At 43.6% G+C, this 23,875-nt stretch overlaps 1 protein-coding gene across 1 annotated transcript in view; it reads left to right on the top strand.

Moving 5' to 3' along the window:
- LOC126268131 (uncharacterized) overlaps positions 1 to 23,875 on the top strand; it is a 1,167,451-nt gene that overhangs the window by 864,649 nt on the left and 278,927 nt on the right. The gene's annotated exons all lie outside the window — the stretch shown is intronic.

The following is a 23,875-nucleotide window of genomic DNA, read 5'->3' on the forward strand; positions in this document are numbered from 1 at the left end:
TGTTAGCGTGCAAACTGTAGTGCTCATTCCCTTCCGGCCACAGCAGGAAAATAGCGGCTTATTATTTGATCCATGTATTGTTTTCATTGGTTCTAGGTCACCTCACACAATACCTTCGCCACGAGGAGTGGCTTCCGCCCCCGGTAGCTGAGTGGTCAGCGTGACAGACAGTCAGCCCTAAGGGCCCGGTTTCGATTCCCGGCTGGGTTGGAGATTTTCTCCTCTCAGGGACTGGGTGTTCCGTTGTCCTAATCATCATCATTTCATGCCCATCGACGATCAGGTCGCCAAAGTGGCGTCAAATCGAAAGACCTGCACCAGGCGAACGGTCTAATCGACGGGAGGCCCTAGCCACACGACGAGGAGTGGTCACGGGGTTTGAGGCGCCTTATCACGCATTCCGCGGCCCCTCCCGCCAGAGGTTCGAGTCCTCCCTCGGGCATGGGTGTGTGTGTTGTCCTAAGCATAAGTTAGTTTAAGCAGTGTGTACGGGGTGATCAAAAAGTTAGTACAAATTTGAAAACCAAATAAATCACGGAATAGTGTAGATAGTGAAGTACAAATTGACACACATGCTTGGAATGACATGGGGTTTTATTAGAACAAAAAAAGTTCATAAATGTCCGACAGGTGGTGCTTCATCTGATCAGAATAACAGTCAAAGTAAGACAAAGCAAAGGCGACGTTATTTACAGGAAATGCTCAATATGTCCACCATCATTCGTCAACAATAGCTGTAGTCGAGGAATAATGTTGTGAACAGCACTGTAAAGCATGTCCGGAGTTATGTTGAGGCATTGGCGTCGGATGTTGTCTTTCAGCATCCCTAGAGATGTCGGTCGGTCACGATACACTTGCGACTTCAGGTAACCTCAAAACCAATAATCACACGGATTGAGGTCTGGGGACCTGGGAGGCCAAGCTTGACGAAAGTGGCGTCTGAGCACACAATCACCACCAAACGACGCGCGCAGGAGATCGTTCACGCGTCTAGCAATATGGGGTGTAGCGCCACCCTGCATAAACATCGTACATTCCAGCAGGTGTTTATCAGCCAGGCTGGGGATGATGCGATTCTGTAACATATCGGCGTACCTCTCACCCGTCACGGTAGCAGTTTTGCTGTCCAGCGCCATCTGTCGGACATTTTGTAAACTTCGGTTTTTTTTTTTTTGTTCTAATAAAACCCCATGTCACTCCAAGCATGTGTGTCAATTTTTACCTCTCTATCTGCATTATTCCGTGGTTTATTAAGTTTTCAAATTTATACTGACTTTTTGATCATCCTGTATATATTTGAAGTGAAACCCATGTCCTGGAACGTACCTTTTCCGTTTCCGTACTATAAACTTTCGAAAACATGTTGGTAAAGCGACCATTTTTACAAGTAACTGATTAGGTGAGACTCAGTACAACATTTGTTTTACAATTCCACTATTAAAAGCAAAAGAAATTGTTACTATTCTCGTTGACAGGTTCTCTTCAATGTGATGCAGTACAGCCACTTCCAATTCGGGTATGCGGCGTCTCCTTGGAACACCACAGTAACACACGCTGACGTTGAAGGTACCCATTTCTCGAAGTCGTGGCGAAAAGGGTATGAGATTGAGTCGTACATTATGGAAAACGATCTTGATAGATCCTACGAGCAGGGGGTTTTATTAGAACCAAAACAATACAAAAGTTCAAAAAATGTCCAACAGATGGCGCTTCATCTAATCAGAATAGCAATAATTAGCATAACAAAGTAAGGCAAAGCAAAGACGATGTTATTTACAGGAAATGCTCAATATATCCACCATCATTCGTCAACAATAGCTGTAGTCGAGGAATAATGTTGTGAACAGCACTGTATAGCATGTCAGGACTTATGGTGAGGCATTGGAGTCGGATGTTGTCTTTCAGCATCCTCAGAGATGTCGGTTGATCACGATACACTTGCGACTTCAGGTAACCATTAATCGCACGGACTGAGGTCTGGGGACCTGGGAGGCCAAGCATGACGAAAGTGGCGGCTGAGCACACGATCATCATCAAACCAGGCGCGCAAGAGTTGTCTAGCAATATGGGGTGGAGCGCCATCCTGCATGAACATCGTACGTTCCAACAGGTGTTTATTAGTTAGGCTGGGGATGATGCGATTCTGTAACATATCGGCGTACCTCTCACCCGTCACGGTACCACTGACGTTTTGCTGTCCTGCGCGATCTGTGGGACATTTTGTGAACTTCGGTTCTTTTTTTTTTTTTGTTCTAATAAAACCCCATGTGATTTCAAGCATGTGTGTCTATTTTTACCTCTCTATCTACATTATTCCGTGGTTTATTAAGTTTCCAAAGTTATACTGACTTTTTGATCACTTGGTATGTCTAGGGACCGATGACCTCAGCAGTCTGGTCCCTTAGGAATTCACACACATTTGAACATTTTGAACAATACCTCTCTGCATGCATCTATCTTTGGCCTCTGGTTTACGCAACGGTTCATCTACAAAATAACCTGCGTAACCAGGCATGGAAGTTAAAATCCTCTGGGTTATTAGGCGGCGTCATGTTTCTTCTAAAGTGTTCGACGTTTCGACCTCTCTGCTGGGACCTTCCTCATGATGTTTTGGTGTTGTACTGCTAGGACACTGTCGGAGACGAGTGTCGCTCCACTTATAAAGGGGGAGTTTTCTGGCCTTTCGTGCTGGAGAAATGATAGTATTGGTTAAAATTCATATGGCTACCACTGGTAGGCCATGGTCATAGGCTAATATTCCAGCTCTTACATAAAACCAGACATGTTAGCATACGGCAACACCAGAACGCCTTTACCAGGCTCTGTCTAGAAATTTTATTAGTCAAGATGAACAATATTTTACAAATCAAATGCACGATTGTGATGGGCAATTTATTATGTCATGCCAAGTGGTCGACTGTTAGTACAAGCTTTTCACATCTTCACAGTAACATAAATGACGCTATATTGCAGGCTACGAACTTTAAGAATATCACCGTCATGCTGGCCGTGGTGGTCAAGCGGTTCTAGGCGCTCAGTCCGGAGCCGCGCGACTGCTACGGTCGCAGGTTCGAATCCTGCCTCGGTCATGGATGTGTGTAATGTCCTTAGGTTAGTTAGGTTTAAGTAGTTCTAAGTTCTAGGGGACTGGTGACCATAGATGTTAAGTCCCATAGTGCTCAGAGGCATTTGAACCATTTTCTATCACAGTCAGCTGTGTGTTTGCATAAGACCATCAGATAGCTGATACAATGTTGGTGAGCCACTTAATACCAAATGCTTGCTACTAGGACTCGTCGCTGTAACAGAGTCCACGAAAGAATATCCACGACAATAGCAGTGGGATTACACCCAAGCCCTCAGATGTCAGACCCTCAGATCAATTCCAAACGTTCTGTGTAGATAGAATACGAACCAAAATACCGATTTCGTTAGTGCTGTGTGCTGTCGTCCACTAGAAAAGGCATAAACGCTAACTAAAAGTATCACCAGAATTACGGAGGGCCGGCCGTTCTGGCCGAGCGGTTCTAGGCGCTTCAGTCCTGAACCGCGCGACTGCTACGGTCGCAGGTTCGAATCCTGCCTCGGGCATGGATGTGTGTGATGTCCTTAGGTTAGTTAGGTCTAATGGTTCTAAGTTCTAGGGAACTGAGACCTCAGATGTTAATTCCCATAGTGCTCAGAGCCATTTGAGTTACGGAGAACAGAGAACATGAAAAGGGTATCTGTAAGTGATTGTACGGTAGGTTTCGCATGGGTGACAAGGTAGAGCATTCGGTCATCGTGGGTAAGATCCCCGTTCAAACCACAGTGTATGCTCTTCACGGGTATGCTGCCCGATTTCGTAGTCTTCGTTACGCGATATTTGACTAACCTATGTGACCGCCAGTTTCACGTGCGATCGGTGAGTACATAATCACGCTATAAATAATTCATCATTAGAATCAGCGGGTCCTTTATACCCTGAGTCCAGGCCACTACGCCTGCGGAGAGACGGAACAGCTGCCTTCTGCGAAGCGAAGAATTGCAGCGCGCTAGAAGAATTGCAGCGCGCTAGAAACTGGCTCCTCCTTCCTCCTTCCATCATGGGTTATTCTGCTTTAAAGGCAGTTTAATCCTTTAATTTCGTCTACTTCGTGATAACCAGTTTTTATATAAAGTTTCCCGCTATTCAAACTTCTGGCACATATCGTTACTTTTATTTTCCCTGTTTGCTATTATTAACTGTTCATTCCTTTCAACAGGTCCTATAATTGTTCTTCACTTTCAGTGAGGATAGCATTATAGCATTATTATGAGAGTTTAAGAGGGATCATTAGGGAAGGATTGACAGAAATAGGGGAAAGAAATACAGTAGAAGGAGAATGGGTAGCTTTGAGACATGAAATAGTGAAGGCAGCAGAGGATCAAGAAGGTAAAACTACGAGGAGTAGTAGAAATCCCTGGGTAACAGAAGAGATATCGGTATTGAATTTAATTGATGAAAGTAGAGGATATAAAAAAGCACTAAATGAAGCAAGCAAAAAGGAATATAAACGACTCACAAATCAGATCGACAGGAAGTGCAAAGAAACTAAGAAGGGATGGCTAGAGGACAAATGTAAAGATGTAGAGGCATATATCATTAGGGGTAAGATAGATATGGCCTACAGGAAAAATAGAGAGAGCTTTGTAGAAAAGAGAACTACTTGTATGAATATTAAGAGCTCAGATGGAAAACCAGTTCTAAACAAAGAAGGGAAAGCAGAAAGGTGGGCGATGTACTTGAGGGCAATATTATGGAAATGGAAGAGAACGCAGGTGAAAATGAAATGGGAGTTACGATACTGCGTGAAGAAGTAAAAAGGGCAGTGAAAGACCTAAGTCGAAACAAGGCCCCGGGAATAGACAACATTCCAATAGAGCTACTGATAGCCTTGAGAGAGGCAGCCTTGACAAAACTCTACCATCTGGTGAGCAAGACGTATGAGACAGGCGAAATACCTTCAGACTTCAAGAAGAATATAATAATCCCAATACCAAAGAAAGCAGGTGTGACAGGTGTAAAAATTACCAAACTATCAGTTTAGTAAGACACGACTGCAAAATACATACATGAATTCTTTAAAGACGAATAGAAAAACCGATAAAGCCGACCTTGGGGAAGATCAGTTCGGATTTCGTAGAAATGTCGGAACACGTGAGGCACTACTGACCCTAAGACTTATCTTAGAAGGTAGATTAAGGAAAGGTAAACCTACATTTCTATCATTTGTAGACTTAGAGAAAGCTTGAGACAGTGTTGACTGGAACACTCTCTTTCAAATTCAAGTACAGGGAGCGAAAGGATATTTACAATTTGTACAGAAACCAGATGACAGTTACACTCGAGGGGCATGAAAATGAAGCAGTGGTTGGGAAGGGAGTGAGACAGGGTTGTAGCCTATCCCCGATGTTATTCAATCTGTATATTGAGCAAGAAGTAAGGGAAACAAAAGAAAAATTCGGAGCAGGTATTCAAATCCATGAAGCAGTTGAACGGAATAGACAGTGACTTGAAAGAAGAATATGTGGTGAACATCAACAAAAGCAAAACGAGGATAATGGAATGTAATTGAATTAAATCAGTTGATGCTGAGGGAATTAGACTAGGAAATGAGACACTGAAAGTATTAGTTGAGTTTTGCTATGTGGGGAGCCAAGTAACTAATGATGGTCGAAGTAGAGAGAATATAAAACGTAGACTAACAATGCAAAACGAAAGCGTTTCTGAAGAAGAGAAATTTTTTAACATAGAGTACAGTTTTAAGTGTCAGGAAGTCTTTTCTAAAAGTACTGGAATGGACTATAGCTATTTATGGATGTGAAACATGGACAATAAATAGTTTAGACAAGAAGAGAATAGAAGCTTTCGAAGTGTGGTGCTACAGAAGAACGCTGAAGATTAGATGGGTAGCCGGCCGGATACCTTTCTTACACATATTTGTCTGTCCAGATCTGTTCTTTTAGAGAGATCAGTTTCCATCAAATTAATATGTACATCTATAAGTATTAAATACATTATATATAGCATCAGGGAACTTCAAAGCATATCACGTTTCCTCAGTATTTCAGCATTGAAGACTGTTAACAAAGGTACGAGCATACGAAGTAGGTTCCAAGATATATGAGCGGCTCGAGAACTTCTCAATAGCGTCGGAAAAAACCGACCAGTCAATACCGATACTGGTACTTTAGTTCGGAATAACCTAATCTTTTAACTGATTTGCCGGTCGGAATGGCCGAGCGGTTCTGGGGGCTACAGTCTGGAACCGCGCGACCGCTACGGTCGCTGGTTCGAATCCTGCCTCGGGCATGGATTTGTGTGATATCCTTAGGTTAGTTAGGTTTAAGTAGTTCTAAGTTCTAGGGGGCTGATGACTTCTGCAGTTAAGTCCCATAGTACTCAGTGCCATTTGAACCTTTTTTTTTTTAGATGGGTAGATCACGTAACTAATGAGGAGGTACTGAATAGATTAGGGGAGACGAGGAATTTGTGGCACAACCAGACCGGAAGAAGGTATCGATTGGTAGGAAATGTTCTGAGGCATCAAGGGGATCACCAAGTTAGTATTGGAGGGCAGCGTGAAGGGTAAAAATCGTAGAGCGAGACCAAGAGATGAATACACTAAGCAGATTCAGACGGATGTGGGATTCAATAGTTCTTGGAGATGGAGAAACTTGCACAGGATAGACTAGCATGGAGAGCTACAGCAAACCTGTCTGTGGACTGAAGACCACAACAACATCAACAGCATTATCACCTCCGAATCTCATCCTTGATATCATTTAACTCTAAATTTTAATTTCTCTTTTGAACCTTCCTTTTCTATCCTCCATTGCGTCTTCGATGCATTGAACAGTAGGGGCGAAAGACTTCATCCCTGTCTGATGCCCTTTGGCGAAAGACTACATCCCTGTCTGATGCCCTTTTTTAATCCGAGTACTTCGTTCGCAGTCTTCCTGTCTTACTGTTCCCCCTTGTTACATTTGCGTAGTATTCTTCTTCGTCTATAGCTTACTCTTATTTTTCTCGTAATTTCGAATAACTTGCGGTATTTGACATTGTTGAACCTTGTTCTAGATCGGCAAATGCTAGCAGCGTATCTTTATCTTTCTTTAGTTTTGTTTCCACCATCAAACCCCAAAACTGAACTGCGACTCTGGTGCCATTACCTTTCCTAAGGCCAAAGTGACATCTTACTGTTCCTCAACTTTCTTCTCCATTCTTCTGTAAACTGTTCTCATGAGCAGCTTGTATGCGTGAGACGTTAAGGTGATAGTACGGTAGTTTTCGGACGTGTCTCCCTTGTTACCGTCAAAACTGTGTGGATGAAATTTTTTTCGGAAATCTGGGCGTATGTCGCCAGTCTCATAGATTCTACACACAAACTTGAATAGCCTTTTGGTTGCCATTTTCTCCAATGAGTTTAGGAATTCTGATGGAATTTCATCTATCCGTTCTGCTATATCTGATATCAGCTCTTTTAAATTCTGATTCTAATACTGGATCCCCTACGTCTTACTTATCAACTCTAGTTTCCTTTTCTATCATCAGATGAGTCCTTTTTACCATGCCTTCAGTGCACTTTTTCCACCTGTCCACTCTTTCTCTCATTTAACAGTGTAATTCCCATTGCACTCTTAAAGTTACAGTTCTTGTAATTGATTTCGCCGAAAATTGTTTTGACCTTCCTATATACTAAGTTAGTCCTTCCAACGATTATTTCTTTTCCGATTTCTTCGCATTCTTCAAGAAGCCATTTCACGTTGACTACCCTGTAAATCCTGCCTATTTCCCCGAACATTATTGTACTTCCACCTTTCGTCTGTTATCCAAGTTTTCTTTGAAGTACCTTGCCTGTACCTAACCGCATGTGGGAGGTATAAGCTCTCCAATGTTAGGCTGTTCTGGCCAGTGTCCAGTCTGTTCTGTGGCGGTCGGTTGCACTTCGAAAAATTGAGAAACTCCACGGAATTTTGTACTCCTTGAATCTTCGACCACCAAGCAGTGCTGACTCAGGTTATATTCCGCTGGGCTACCAGATTCCTTGCTTCGGCCGGCTGCTGGACCGGTTTCTATCGCCAAACCAGTATTGGCCCTTACCGTCCAGATTGTGTCGTTTGAACACGCTGCCGTCTTTCATTAGCATTGCAAAGCTCTACTATTGTTATGCAACAAATGATGACAAATTTTACGGGAATTCCCAACCTAGTGGCCGGCCTCTAATAGACCGCAAGCGCTTTTTCCGTGACATTCCCATTTCACCGGCTCGTCGTCTTATTAAATCAATTTCTAGCCTTGCCCTTTCACCATTCAGGTTTAGGCTGTCCGTAATTTCTGTAAGTCGCTAAAGGCAATTGCCGGGACGTTCCTTTGAAAAGGCACTACCATCTTCATCTTTCCTCCATCTGAACTAATCCTTCGTCCCTAAGAATCCGGTTGGCGGCGGGACGTTAAACACTAATCTTCCCTCCTCCGTTTATCAGTTTTCCTTTGACCGTCAATGAACTGTGCTATCATTGCTACTTTATTGATAACGCAAGTGATTATTCATTCACCCCAACATCTCTGAAATTCTGTATATTTTTCAGGACGGTATGAACCTGACAGCCTCACTTTCGTTGTATAATAATGAGGTAAGAGACGTGATTTCGTGTTGTTCCGTCTAGTGTGAACACTCAGCCATTTGACAGCGACGTACATTTTGTGGAGTTGCGGCGTCGTGCCGCAGTTTTTAATTATTATATTTTATGTCCCCCAAGTTTTGTAACTACCTGACATAGTAAGGATGGAGACAGAGATCTGTACACTTAAATGATATAGATTTTATTAAAATCTTTAATTGGCCGAGATCGCAATATGCAGTGATTACTAGATTCAGCTGCTTAAACGTTTATCTTCAGATCTGGATACAATCATGCGGAGTCTAAATCAGGAAAATACGTCATATCCCTAAGGAAACGACAAGCATACTGTACGATGCATATATTTTATATACGACTGTAAATTCACATTTCCTTAAGAATGTTAAGAGAATACTGACAAAAATATCATACCTGTCGCCTTGATTTACACAACGCATGTTTGCATCCTTACCTGAGATTGGCCGTTTACCCGGTTGAAACTAGTAATCACAGTTTTCTACTTTTCGGTAATGCCCAGATAAAGGTTTTAATAAAAATTACACAATTCCTCCAAGTTTTTTGAATACCTCATCACAATCTAGATATCAAAATCAAATCTCTATGTTCTCTGCTGTGTACCAAAATACTTAGTTACCTCATATTATCACTTTCCATTTTCAGACTTCCACTTCGGCTTTGTGATCTGTGAGAAGGAGAAGATAATAGGATATATAGAGCAGGGACGACGACTGTGATACATCTGCTCTCAATATTTTTCATTAAAACGCCGCTGAGCAGCACAGAACTTCTACACGCAGTTCGCATGTAATATATCTAATATCTTCCATCAAGTGATACATATTTAACAATATTGTGGGAAGGAAAGTTGACACTCACATTATAGCGGACGTGCTGAGTCGCAGACAGGCACAGCCAAAAGACTGTAGCAAACGAAACTTTCGGCCAGTAAGGCCTTTGTCAAAAATATTCCACACACACACACATACTCACGCACGCAAACGCAACTGACACACACATGAGTGCAGTCTCAGGCAACTGAGACCACAGTAAACATTTTTATAAAAGACGACTTTCGCTTTAAAATATTCTGTAACTACTCTTGAAACGCCCCCTTAGAAAAATTGTGCATGACTGTGCTTAAACTGACACACAATAATTTTTAGCGCAACGCAATCTGACTTTCAATAATCGCTACAAAAGAATGGCCCTATATTTTTCACAAATCACTTACCTCACAAAAATCTTCCTTACTCGAACTACTGCTATACAGCGAGCGCCACTACTGCCAGCTAAATAAAAGAGTCAAACTACTGAAGGCACTAACTACTGATAGGCACAGTTAGGTAAATGAAAGATTTTAATAGAGAACAAACAACGTATTCACTTTAATAGTCATCAAAAGCCATTATATATATATATATATATATATATATATATATATATAACAGTTCATGACATCCAGTCTTACAAATTTCAAAACTCCGCCATTTTTTCCCCACATCCACCAATGCTGGCGGCTCACCTCCAACAGCGCAACGCTACGCGCTGTTAGCGTCCAGGTGCCCAACACTACAATGGCCGACAACAATGCAAACCAGACACAGACTGCACACAGCACAGCCAGTGATTTTCATACAGAGCGCTACGTGGCGTTACCAATTAAAAAACCTAAACAGCCCATTTACATAGCCCCCATGCTCCCCACAAAAAAATTTACAAATTGTTTTGGGCAGTGGTAATTACAATAACAAAGATATCAAACGCACAGACTTATTGATACAATGTTGGTCAAAAGTTACCATTTTCTCACAGCCCAGAAGACAGTCGTGATCATTCATCACAGTAAAACTGCAGTGTTTTTCTCAAAGTCTGAGCAGTAAAAGAAATGCACACGGAATTAGTGGATTTCCATGCAGTCTTGAAGAAGTAGTGTTGTCCTTCCAATGGAAAGACAGTGCTGACTCTTGACAGGCACACAGGTAATGGGCCACAACTGAGCAAACCCACAGCAGAGTCAGTCGAAGTTTTGAAGCATATTGGTAGGTAGGTCATCACAGAGTAGACCCACTGTTGTCCTTGTAGAGATTACGGTATTGGTGGGCCACCAGAGGTGCAGACCCACTGCAGTCCTTGTAGAAATAATGGTATTTGTGGCACATCAAAGATGCAGACCCACTGTAGTCCATGTAGAGACGGCCAGCAGCCATCTGTTGGGACTGTGCAGGTGCACAATCACCATCGAAGAGTCTTGCGGTCAATATAGCAAGTCCATAAACCACCAATTGTGCACTCACAAAGTTTTTGGAATTGTCTTTAGAACCAGAAATGCTGTTAACCAGTCCCTTGCTGAATTATCGATACACGAGGGAGCACTAACGGTCCCAACTTGTCACATACTGTGCATATATTATGACCAACAGAAACGTGTACGGTGAAATGATACTTAATTTGAAGAACTGGTGTCCATACAATTATAAATTTACAATATAAGAATACAATTACAAAGGTACAAAATACTTCATTAAAGAAAATAACAGTACAGAAAACATATGTTGTAACACAGGCTTCACAAAAGAATAGAAATAAACATATACACTCCTGGAAATGGAAAAAAGAACACATTGACACCGGTGTGTCAGACCCACCATACTTCCTCCGGACACTGCGAGAGGCCTGTACAAGCAATGATCACACGAACGGCACAGCGGACACACCAGGAACCGCGGTGTTGGCCGTCGAATGGCGCTAGCTGCGCAGCATTTGTGCCCGCCGCCGTCAGTGTCAGCCAGTTTGCAGTGGCATACGGAGCTCCATCGCAGTCTTTAACACTGGTAGCATGCCGCAAAAGCGTGGACGTGAACCGTATATGCAGTTGACGGACTTTGAGCGAGGGCGTATAGTGGGCATGCGGGAGGCCGGGTGGACGTACCGCCGAATTGCTCAACACGTGGGGCGTGAGGTCTCCACAGTACATCGATGTTGTCGCCAGTGGTCGGCGGAAGGTGCACGTGCCCTTCGCCCTGGGACCGGACCGCAGCGACGCACGGATGCACGCCAAGACCGTAGGATCCTACGCAGTGCCGTAGGGGACCGCACCGCCACTTTCCAGCTAATTAGGGACACTGTTGCTCCTGGGGTATCGGCGAGGACCATTCGCAACCGTCTCCATCCCCAACATCGTGCAGCCCGCCTCCAGTGGTGTCGCGACAGGCGTGAATGGAGGGACGAATGGAGACGTGTCGTCTTCAGCGATGAGAGTCGCTTCTGCCTTGGTGCCAATGATGGTCGTATGCGTGTTTGGCGCCGTGCACGTGAGCGCCACAATCAGGACTGCATACGACCGAGGCACACAGGGCCAACACCCGGCATCATGGTGTGGTGAGCGATCTCCTACACTGGCCGTACACCTCTGGTGATCGTCGAGGGGACACTGAATAATGCACGGTACATCCAAACCGTCATCGAACCCATCGTTCTACCATTCCTAGACCGGCAAGGGAACTTGCTGTTCCAACAGGACAATGCACGTCCGCATGTAATCCCGTGCCACCCAACGTGCTCTACAAGGTGTAAGTCAACTACCCTGGCCAGCAACATCTCCGGATCTGTCCCCCATTGAGCATGTTTGGGACTGGATGAAGCGTCGTCTCACGCGGTCTGCACGTCCAGCACGAACGCTGGTCCAACTGAGGCGCCAGGTGGAAATGGCATGGCAAGCCGTTCCACAGGACTACATCCAGCATCTCTACGATCGTGTCCATGGGAGAATAGCAGCCTGCATTGCTGCGAAAGGTGGATATACACTGTACTAGTGCCGACATTGTGCATGCTCTGTTGCCTGTGTCTATGTGCCTGTGGTTCTGTCAGTGTGATCATGTGATGTATCTGACCCCAGGAATGTGTCAATAAAGTTTCCCCTTCCTGGGACAATGAATTCACGGTGTTCTTATTTCAATTTCCAGGAGTGTACATCAGCGTTTCAAGAATTTTGACATAAGTACATACATAAAAGATCAGAATAACTTTTGAAACATCAACTTCACAATGAGCATTAAAACAGGACAGAATAAGTGATGTCTAAACATCTTTACAAAGAAAATAACATAGTATTTGAAAAATTCTACAACATAAATTTTATTAGCTAAACACATAAAGACAGGAAGAACACAAATATACAAGAGTACACAAACACATAGCGGAATAACAGAAAGGGAAAGGACAGGGTTTGTTTTACTGCAGTATCTTGCAAACAAAACTTTCTTTACTTCTTGGAGATCTCCCTTCGTTCTTCATTATTTCGAAAAGAGCTATCTGTACCTGATTTCTGTACTTTTTTCGTAAAACTTCTCAATGCATTTCTTCCAATTCATCGCAACTCATTCTCTTATACAGTCTACCCCTCTTAAGCTAACTTAAATCTACTGAGTTCAGATGCTAAACTAAGGGACGAGGCAATGCAGCAGCACAAAACAATTAACACAAAAAGCAATGATAAAAAATGCAAATTGGCAAAGCAAGCAGCATAAATTAGCAAAGCAAATGCAATACTACAACTAATATAAGGCAATGTGCAGCAAACAAGAAAAATAAAGCAGTAGTAAAGCTGGCTTAACAGAGTAATACAAAGTGAAATTCAGTTAGACTATGCCTGGCACACAGCAGCAGCAAATTCAATAACTTATACCTAAACATGACAAAGCTCAAGCAGAAAAAATATTACAGTAAAAATGGCCATATTTAATACCTATGTCACATCTTAATACTAGAGTGATGCATCACGATAACTTACTCTACCAAAAAAATTACCAAGTAGTTGAAAAGAAAATTATGTATGTAGTTACTGTTATTAATACCTTCTTATTGTTCTTTCCATTTCAAGTGCTCCTTCTTCAAGGAATATGGATCATAAAATTATTATTTAATAGATCTCAATAGTGTTCAAAAGTCATAATGTATATAGCAGTTCATGACATCCAGTCTTACAAATTTCAAATTTCCGCCATATCTTTCCCCACATCCACCAATGCTGGCGGCTCACCTCCAACTGCGCAACGCTACGCGCTGTTAACGTCCAGCTGCCCAACACTACAATGGCCAACAACATTGCAAACCAGCCACAGACTGCACACAGCACAGACAGTGATTTTCATACAGAGCGCTATGTGGCGTTACCAATATAAAAAACCTAAACAGCCTACTTACACTCTTTCTGTCTTCTCATACTGTAAAAATAAAATGTACGACTTGACAAAACTAATCTTCACCTTTATAAATTAGAGCATTATTCTCCATTAATACACAGGATGTGTGAGGAGGAATAGTCAATATTAAAGGATATGATACGAACGCTCATTCGAAGTAAAACAAGGCTGGTAAACATGGACTCCAAAATGCATACCATAAGAGCTATGAGCACTTCTTCACCTTCAAGACTGTGAATCACATCTCTTCTACTTAGCAAGTGGGCATAGATCGCAAGGTAAATATTTTAGGGCCCATATTTACCGTATAATTTCTCCTTGTTTTGCTCCATACTACCTCCTACCAGAATATACACACATCATAAAAGTTTTACATCACCTCGGTTCAGAGAGTTCCGGGACCTGTACAGAAAACTGGAATACAGATCAACATAAACACCATTTCCACCCTTTTTATTGCTCATGAAATCCACACTTTGTGTGTTGTGCCACAATACAGGAAGATATTCAGAGGTGGTGGTCCAGATTGTTGTACACACCGGTACCTCTAATACCTAGTAGCACGTCCTCTTGCATTGATGCATGCCTATATTCGTTGTGACATACTATCCAAAAGTTCATCAAGGCACTGTTGATCCAGATTGTCCCAATCCTCAACGGCGATTCGGCGTAGATCCCTCAGAGTGGTTGGTGAGTCACCTCATACATAAACAGTCCTTTGCAATCTATCCCAGTCATATTAGATAGAGTTCATGTCTGGAGAACACGCTGGCCACTCTAGTACTCTAGTCTAGCGATGTCGTTATCCTGAAGAAAGTCATTCACAAGATGTGCTCGATGGGGACACCAATTGTCGTCCATGAAGACGAATGCCTCGCCAATATGCTGCGGATATGGTTGCACTATCGTTAGGAGGACGTCATTCACGTATCGTACAGCCATTACGGCGCCTTCGATTACGACCAGCGGCGTACGTCGGCCCCATATAATGCCTCCCCAAAATAGCACTCGCTGGGAGTGTGTCTAAGGCGTTCAGCCTGATCAGGTTGCCTCCAAACACGTCTCTGATGATTGTCTGGTTGAAGGCATATGCGACACTCATCGGTGAAGAGAACGTTATGCCAATCCTGAGCGGTCGATTCGGCATGTTGTTGGGCCCATTTGGACCACGCAGCATGGTAACGTGACTGCAAAGATGGACCTCGCCATGGACGTCGGGAGTGAAATTGCGCATCATGCAGCCTATTGCACACAGTCTGAGTCGTAACACGACGTCCTGTGGCTGCACAAAAAGCATTATTCAACATGGTGGCGTTGCTATCATGGTTTCTCCGAGCCATAATCCGTAGGTAGCGGTCATCCACTGCAGTAATAGCCCTTGGGCGACCTGAGCGAGGTATGTCATCGACAGTTCCTGTCTCTCTGTATCTCCTCCATGTCCGAATACCATCGATTTGGTTCACTCCGAGATGCCTGGACACAAAGTAACAATGCTGAAGCGATCGAACCGCGGTATTGTCCGTCTAGACATGGTTGAACTACAGACAACACGACCCGTGTACCTCCTTCCTGGTGGAATGACTGGAACTGATCGGCGGTCGGACCCCCTCAGTCTAATAGGCGCTGGTCATGCATGGTTGTTTACATCTTTGGGCGGGTTTAGTGACATCTCTGAACAGTATCAACGTCTATCTTCAGGTGCTCTGGGAACCGTGATGATGCAAAACTTTTTTTGATGCGTGTAGAAAGCAAAGAGCTTGCAATCTAATGTTCAAAATGACAGTCACAATCGCATTATTTATTTTGCCGCCAACCGGTATCAACCCGCGATGGGGTCATCTTCAGGGCAATTTACACCATTTGGTCGCTCGCTGGAGTCGTCACCCTGCCTCCGATTGTGACTGTCATTTTGAATAATTGATTATAAGTAAATTAATCGCTGTTATCTCCACTCAACTACGTTGTCTAAAAATTTAAAGAGCTTGCAGTAGGAAACATCTGTGTCACAGTACCGAAGACGAAAAAGTGCTCATAGGCCGTAAAAACTCTATTTTGGAGACAATGTTTACTACACTTTTTAGGTCAGAATGATCGTTCCTATTATATCCTTGAATATTGACCATTCCTCCTATGACATCTTGTATAACTTGACGTCAATAAACAACTCTTGTTTAACACCAGCTTTAACTTTTATTACCTTCGAAATTAAGCTGCAAAATCTAAAAACGACCTCGATAGTAACTGACCAAAAATTTTCCAATACTCACCGAAAAACAGGAACAAATAATTGTGATTTTTGCTCTGAGGGAAGACGGCGATCGCACGTTCCGGCTTGTGACCAGGTATTCGGCAACGTGGTTCCTCTTCAGAGACGTCACACATTGTCCCCGTGATCAGTGATTACATAAAAGGAGAAAAATTCAACTTTTGTACTAACACAAGATACTTACATATACAATGATGGAAAAAATAGCAACACAAGGAGTTGTCTGATACAAACAAAAGTTGGTAGAGGTGTTTCTACACGTCTATTCAAATTTCGCGCCACTCGTAGAAAGGTGGTGCTACTACGACCACTGTGAGGATACAAATTAGTTTTGCTCTAATCACATGCTGGAACGTTAGTGAATGTTAATTGTCTTTGAGATTGGAAGTGGTTAATTTATCTCAGTCGAGAATGCTTTTAAGACGACAAAGGCGCCGTAATCAACACCTCGAGGAGATCGTTCGAGGTCGTGTAATAAGGCTACGAGATACTATATATTCCTTGTACGACACCGCAGAGAGAATTCGCAGGAATGTAGCCACTGTACCTGGCTGCCGGCAGCGATTATCACGAAAATGTACGGTCGGAAAGACCGTTCTCCGAACGGCCACATGACACTTCTGATGGGAAAGACCATCGAGTTAAGCGTAATGCTCTGGTGCATTGTACTACTTCTGTAGCAGCAGTTTGACGCCACAGTGACACAAAGAGCTGTTACTAATCGATTACTTCAAGGGGATCTCCGAGGCGGACTCTCTGTAGCCTGCATTCCACTAACCCCAAATCACCGCCATTTGCGACTTCGGCAGCGTCAAGCGAGAGCTCACTGAAGGGTTGTGTGGAGGTCTGTAGTGTTTCCGGATGAAAGCTGGTTCTGCCTCGGCGCCAGTACTGCCGTGTGTTGGTTATAAGGACGCCAGGTGAGGACCTACACCTAAAGTTATGGTCCGGGGCGCGATTTCGTATGACACCAGGAGCCGTCTCCTGGTTAGTAATTTTTTCAAAATATTACACGTGGAGAACAGTGGTCTGGTGAAAAGTACTTTAAAAATGAGGACAAACAGTCTCGACTGAAAAAAAAAACATTTATTTTGTGGTAACCGGTTTCGGTCGGCTTTTGACCATCTTCACACCTCATACCATGTTGGTAGGCAGTGGCGAGTGTTCGTAGAGCTACACTGAAGCGCCAACGAAAGTGGTACAGGCATGCGTATTCACATACAGAGATACGTAAACAGGCAGAATACGGCGCTGCCGTAAACAACGACTATATAAGAGGACATGTGCCTAGCGCAGTTGTTAGATCAGTTACTGCTGCTACAATGGCAAGTTATCAAGATTTAAAACTGTCTGAACGTCGCGTTATAGTCGGCGCACGGGCTATGGGACACAGCATCTCCGAGGTAGCGCTGAAGTGACGATTTTCCCGTACGACCATTTCAAGAGTGTACCGTGAATTTCAGGAATCCGGTAAAACATCAAATCTCCGACATAGATGCCGCCGGAAAAATAACCTGCAAGTACGGGACAAACGACTACTGAAGAAAATCATTCAATGTGACGGAAGTGCAGTCCTGCTGCAGATTTCAGTGCTGGGCCATCAACAAGTGTCAGCGTCCGAGTCATTCGACGATACATCATCGATATGGGCTTTCGGAACCGAAGACTCACTCTTATACCCCTGTGGCTGCACGACACAAAGCTTTACGCCTCACCTGCGCACGTCAATACCGATATCTGACTGTTTATGACTGGAAACATGTTGCCTGGTCGGACGAGTGTCGTTTCAAATTGTATCGAGTGGATAGACGTGTACAGGTATGGGGACAAGCTCATGAATCCATGGACCCAGCATGTCAGCCGTGGACTATTCAAGCTGGTGGAGAGTCTGTAGTGGTGTGAAGCGTGTGCAGTTGGTGTGATACGGGACCCATGATACGTCTAGATACGGCTCTGACAGGTGACACGTACGTAAGCATCCTGTCTGATCACCTGCATCCATTCACGTTAATCGTGCATTCCTATGGATTTGGGCTATTCCAGCAGGACAATGAGACACACGACACGTTCAAAATTGCTACAGAGTGGCTCCTGGAAAACTCTTGTTTTTAGTCATCAGTCTACTGACTGGTTTGATGCGGCCCGCCACGAATTCCTTTCCTGTGCTAACCTCTTCATCTCAGAGTAGCACTTGCAACTTACGTCCTCAATTATTTGCTTGACGTATTCCAATCTCTGTCTTCCTCCACAGTTTTTGCCCTCTACAGCTCCCTCTAGTAACATGGAAGTCATTACATCATGTCTTAGCAGATGTCCTATCATCCTGTCAATTCTCCTTATCAGTGTTTTCCACATATTCCTTTCCTCTCCGATTCTGCGCAGAACCTCCTCATTCCTTACCTTATCAGTCCACATAATTTTCAACATTCGTCTATAGCACCACATCTCAAATGCTTCGATTCTCTTCTGTTCCGGTTTTCCCACAGTCCATGTTTCACTACCATACAATGCTGTACTCCAGACGTACATCCTCAGAAATTTATTCCTCAAGTTAAGGCCGGTATTTTATATTAGTAGACTTCTCTTGGCCAGAAATGCCTTTTTTGCCATAGCGAATCTGCTTTTAATGTCCTCCTTGCTCCGTCCGAGGTGGTTATTTTACTGCCTAGGTAGCAGAATTCCTTAACTTCATTGACTTCGTGACCATCAATCCTGATGTTAAGTTTCTCGCTGTTCTCATTTCTACAACTTCTCATTACCTCCGTCTTTCTCCAATTTACTCTCAAACCATACTGTATACTCATTAGACTGTTCATTCCGTTCAGCAGATCATTTAATTCTTCTTCACTTTCACTCAGGATAGCAATGTCATCAGCGAATCGTATCATTGATATCCTTTCACATAGTATTTTAATTCCACTCCTAACCCTATCTTTTATTTCCATCATTGCTTCCTCGATGTACAGATTGAAGAGTAGGGGTGAAAGGCTACAGCCTTGTCTTACTCCCTTCTTAATACGAGCACTTTGCTCTTGATCGTCCACTCTTATTATTCCCTCTCATATTGTATATGACCCGTCTCTCCCTATAGCTTACCCCTACTTTTTTCAGAATCTTGAACAGCTTGCACCAATTTATATTGTCGAACGCTTTTTACAGGTCGACAAATCCTATGAACGTGTCTTGATTTTTCTTTAGCCTTGCTTCCATTATTAGCCGTAACGTCAGAATTGCCTCTCTCGTGCCTTTACTTTTCCTAAAGCCAAGCTGATCGTCACGTAGCGCATTCTCAATTTTCTTTTCCATTCTTCTGTATATTATTCTTGTAAGTAGCTTCGATGCATGACCTGTTTAGCTGATTGTGCGATAATTCTCGCACTTGTCAGCTCTTGCCGTCTTCGAAATTGTGAGGAATATGTTTTTCCGAAAGTCAGATGGTATGTCGCCAGACTCATAGATTTTACACACCAACGTGAATAGTCGTTTTGTTGCCACTTCTCCTAATGATTTTAGAAATTCTGATGGAATGTTATCTACCCCTTCAGCCTTATTTGACCGTAAGTCCTCCAAGGCTCTTTTAAATTCCGATTCTAATACTGGATTCCCCATCCCTTCTAAATCGACTCCTGTTTCTGCTTCTATCACATCAGACAAATCTTCACCCTCATAGAGGCTTTCAATGTATTCTTTCCATCTATCTGCTCTTTCCTCTGCATTTAACAGTGGAATTCCCGTTGCACTCTTAATGTTACCACCGTTGCTTTTAATGTCACAAAAGGTTGTTTTGTCTTTCCTTTATGCTGAGTCTGTCCTTCCGTCAATCATATCTTTTTCGATGTCTTTACATTTTTCCTGAAGCCATTTCGTCTTAGCTTCCCTGCACTTCCTATTTATTTCATTGCTCAGCGACTTGTATTTCTGTATTCCTGATTTTCCCGGAACATGTTTGTACTTCCTCCTTTCATCAATCAACTAAAGTATTTCTTCTGTTACCCAAGGTTTCTTTGCAGCTACCTTCTTTTTACCTATGTTTTCCTTCCCAACTGCTGTGATGGCCCTTTTTAGAGACGTTTATTCTTCTTCAACTGTGTTGCCTACTGCGCTATTCCTTATCGCTGTATCTATAGCGTTAGAGAACTTCAAACGTATCTCGTCATTCCTTAGAACTTCCGTATCCCACTTCTTTGCGTATTGATTCTTCCTGACTAATGTCTTGAACTTCAGCCGACTCTTCATCACTACTATATTGTGATCTGAGTCTATATCTGCTCCTGGGTACGCCTTATAGTCCAATATCTGATTTCGGAATCTCTGTCTGACCATGATGTAATCTAATTGAAATCTTCCCGTATCTCCCGGCCTTTTCCAAGTATACCTCCTCCTCTTGTGATTCTTGAACGGGGTAGTCGCTATTACTAGCTGAAACTTGTTACAGAACTCAATTAGTCTTTCTCCTCTTTCATTCCTTGTTCCAAGCCCATATTCTCCTGTAACCTTTTCTTCTACTCCTTCCCCTACAACTGCATTCCAGTCGCCCATGACTATTAGATTTTCGTCCCCCTTTACATACTGCATTACCCTTTCAATATCCTCATACGCTTTCTCTGTCTGTTCATCTTCAGCTTGCGAAGTCGGCATGTAGACCTGAACTATCGTTGTCGGTGTTGGTCTGCTGTCGATTCTGATTAGAATAACCCGGTCACTGAACTGTTCACAGTAACACACCCTCTGCCCTACCTTCCTATTCATAACGAATCCTACACCTGTTATACCATTTTCTGCTGCTGTTGATATTACCCGATACTCATCTGACCAGAAATCCTTGTCTTCCTTCCACTTCACTTCACTGACCCCTTTTCCCTTTTCATACTTTCTAGTTTCCCTATCACGTTCAAGCTTCTGAGATTCCACGCCCCGACTCGTAGAACATTATCGTTTCGTTGTTTATTTAATCTTTTTCTCATGGTAACCTCCCCCTTGGCAGTCCCCTCCCGGAGATCCGAATGGGAGACTATTTCGGAATCTTTTGCCAATGGAGAGATCATCATGACACTTCTTCACTACAGGCCACATGTCCTGTGGATACACGTTACGTGTCTTTAATGCAGTGGTTTCCATTGCCTTCTGCATTCTCATGTCGTTGATCATTGCTGTTTCTTCCGCCTTTAGGGGCAATTTCCCACCCCTAGGACAAGAAAAGGCCCTGAACCTCTATCCGCTCCTCCGACCCCTTTGACAAGGCCGTTGGCAGAATGAGGCTGACTTCTTATGCCGGAAGTCTTCGGCCTCCAATGCATATTATTTATCAAAATTTTGGCAGTGGCGGGGATCGAACCTGAGTACCTAAGACGTTTTTGATTATGAATCAAAGACGCTAACCCTCGACCACGGGAACACTCTAGTGAGTTTGAACACTTCCGGTGGCCACCAAGCTCCCCAGACATGAACATTATTGAGCATATCTGGGATCCCTTGTCAAGTGCTGTTCAAAAGAGATCTCAACCAGCTCGTACCCTTAGAAATTTATTGACAGCCTTGCAGGAATCATGGTGTCAAATCTGTCCAGCACTACTTCAGACATTAGTCGAGTTCTTGCTACATCGTGTTGAGATACTTCTGCGTGCTCACGGTGGCCTTGCACGATATTAGGCAGGTGTACCAGTTTCTTTGTCTATTCAGTGTGTAACGACCGCTCCATTCACCATCGGTTTTCATCATGGTATGAGGTCTGAAGATGGTCAAAAACTGACCGAAAACGCTTGCTGTAAAATATTTTTTATGTTATTTATTTCTTTATTTATTGCGATTTAGAGTCTCTGTGCTCATTTTTAAAGTACTCTCATGGTTATCTCTCGCAACCTGACTGAAAATTTATATGGTGATTCGACCTGTTATGCTATCATTCACGAACAGCATTCCAATATGGTGTTTTCCAATAGGATAACCCTCCCCAAATACCACCATTGTAACCCAACACCCTCTGCAGCGCGTCGACATGTTGCCTTAGGCTACTCGATCAACAAATTTGTCTCCAGTCGAGGACGACAACTCCAGAGTCATTCACAAACAGCATTAACCGCCCTACATTTACTGACCAAGTGCAACAGGCATGGAACTCCATCCACAAACTGACATCCAGCACCTGTACAACACAACGTATCCACGTTTGCATTCTTGCACTCCACACTCAGGCGGTTACACTGCTTACTAGTGTACCAGGATTTCATATTTCCAATAGCTTACTTCGCGCTTACACTAACCTGTGTTCTAGTTCCCAAAATATCATTATTTCGCATTAATCTTTACCTTCAGCACTCTTCGAAACATAATAAAAGCTTGAATTAAAAGGGTCGAACACACATTTAGTCGGCGGTTGCGAAAAAGGAACGTTAGAAATGAAATTGTGACGTTCAATTCCGCGAAGTTTCGTTAACGCCCAGCGTGGATCGACCGCAACTCCAAGCTACCACCACACTCACACCCTCGTGTAGTGACGTCCGCCGCCTGGGGAGGTCTTCCTTCAGGCGCCACGCCGCGCCGCCCAGACGCCGCCTGCAATACTTCCTGACAAGTCTCAGACAGGGTGGGCGGTCGCAGCTGGCGCCTCTGAGATGTCGCCCTCTATAACTCCGTCCGCGCTCGAGTAAATTCTCGGCTCAGAGGAATGCTCGACGAATGTCTGTTTCCCAGGCTGTCGCCAGGCAGACAGGAGGCGCATTCATGAGACCGGAATGAGGACGTCAAAACACATTCTGAACTCCACTCAGAGTAACTTGAGGATGATCGAGACTACCAGAAACTGGTTGGCGGTGTCATGATCCTCGTTGCTAGGTTCCTTTTCTGCATGAGGGTAATCGGACTTCCATATTTTCCCGTGTTGTTGTCGTCGCTTTATTTTTGGCTGGAATTACACGGTCGGGCTCTGTATTAGATACAGGCTCCCAGGTAGATTCCATTTCCTTTGACTTCCGGAAGGCGTTCGATACAGTTCCGCACTGTCGCCTCATAAGCAAAATAAGAGCCTACGGAATATCAGACTAGCTGTGTGGCTGGATTGAAGAGCGTTTGGCAAACAGAACACAGCATGTTTTTCTCAATGGAGAGACGTCTACAGACGTTAAAGTCACCTCTGGCGTGCCACAGGGGAGTGTTATGGGACCATTGCTTTTCACGATATACATAAATGACCTAGTAGATAGTGTCGGAAGTTCCATGCGGCTTTTCGTGTATGATGCTGTAGTATACAGAGAAGTTGCAGCATTAGAAAACTGTAGCGAAGTACAGGAAGATCTGCAGCGGATAGGCACTTGGTGCAGGAAGTGACAACTGACCCTTAACATAGACAAATGTAATTTATTGCGAATACATAGAAAGAAGGATCTTTTATTGTATGATTATATGACAGCGAAACAAACACTGGTAGCAGTTACTTCTGTAAAATATCTGGGAGTATGTGTGCGGAACGATTTGAAGTGGAATGATCATATAAAATTAATTGTTGGTGAGGTGGGTGCCAGGTTGAGATTCATTGGGAGACTCCTTAGAAAACGTAGTCCATCAACAAAGGAGTTGGCTTACAAAACACTCGTTCGACCTATACTTGAGTATTGCTCATCAGAGTGGGATCCGTACCAGGTCGGGTTGACAGAGGAGATAGAGAAGATGCAAAGAAGAGCGGCGCGTTTCGTCACAGGGTTATCTGGTAAGAGTGATAGCGTTACGGAGATGTTTAGCAAACTCA

This window comes from Schistocerca gregaria, chromosome 4 (genome assembly GCF_023897955.1).
Source record: "Schistocerca gregaria isolate iqSchGreg1 chromosome 4, iqSchGreg1.2, whole genome shotgun sequence".
Taxonomy (NCBI): domain Eukaryota; kingdom Metazoa; phylum Arthropoda; class Insecta; order Orthoptera; family Acrididae; genus Schistocerca; species Schistocerca gregaria.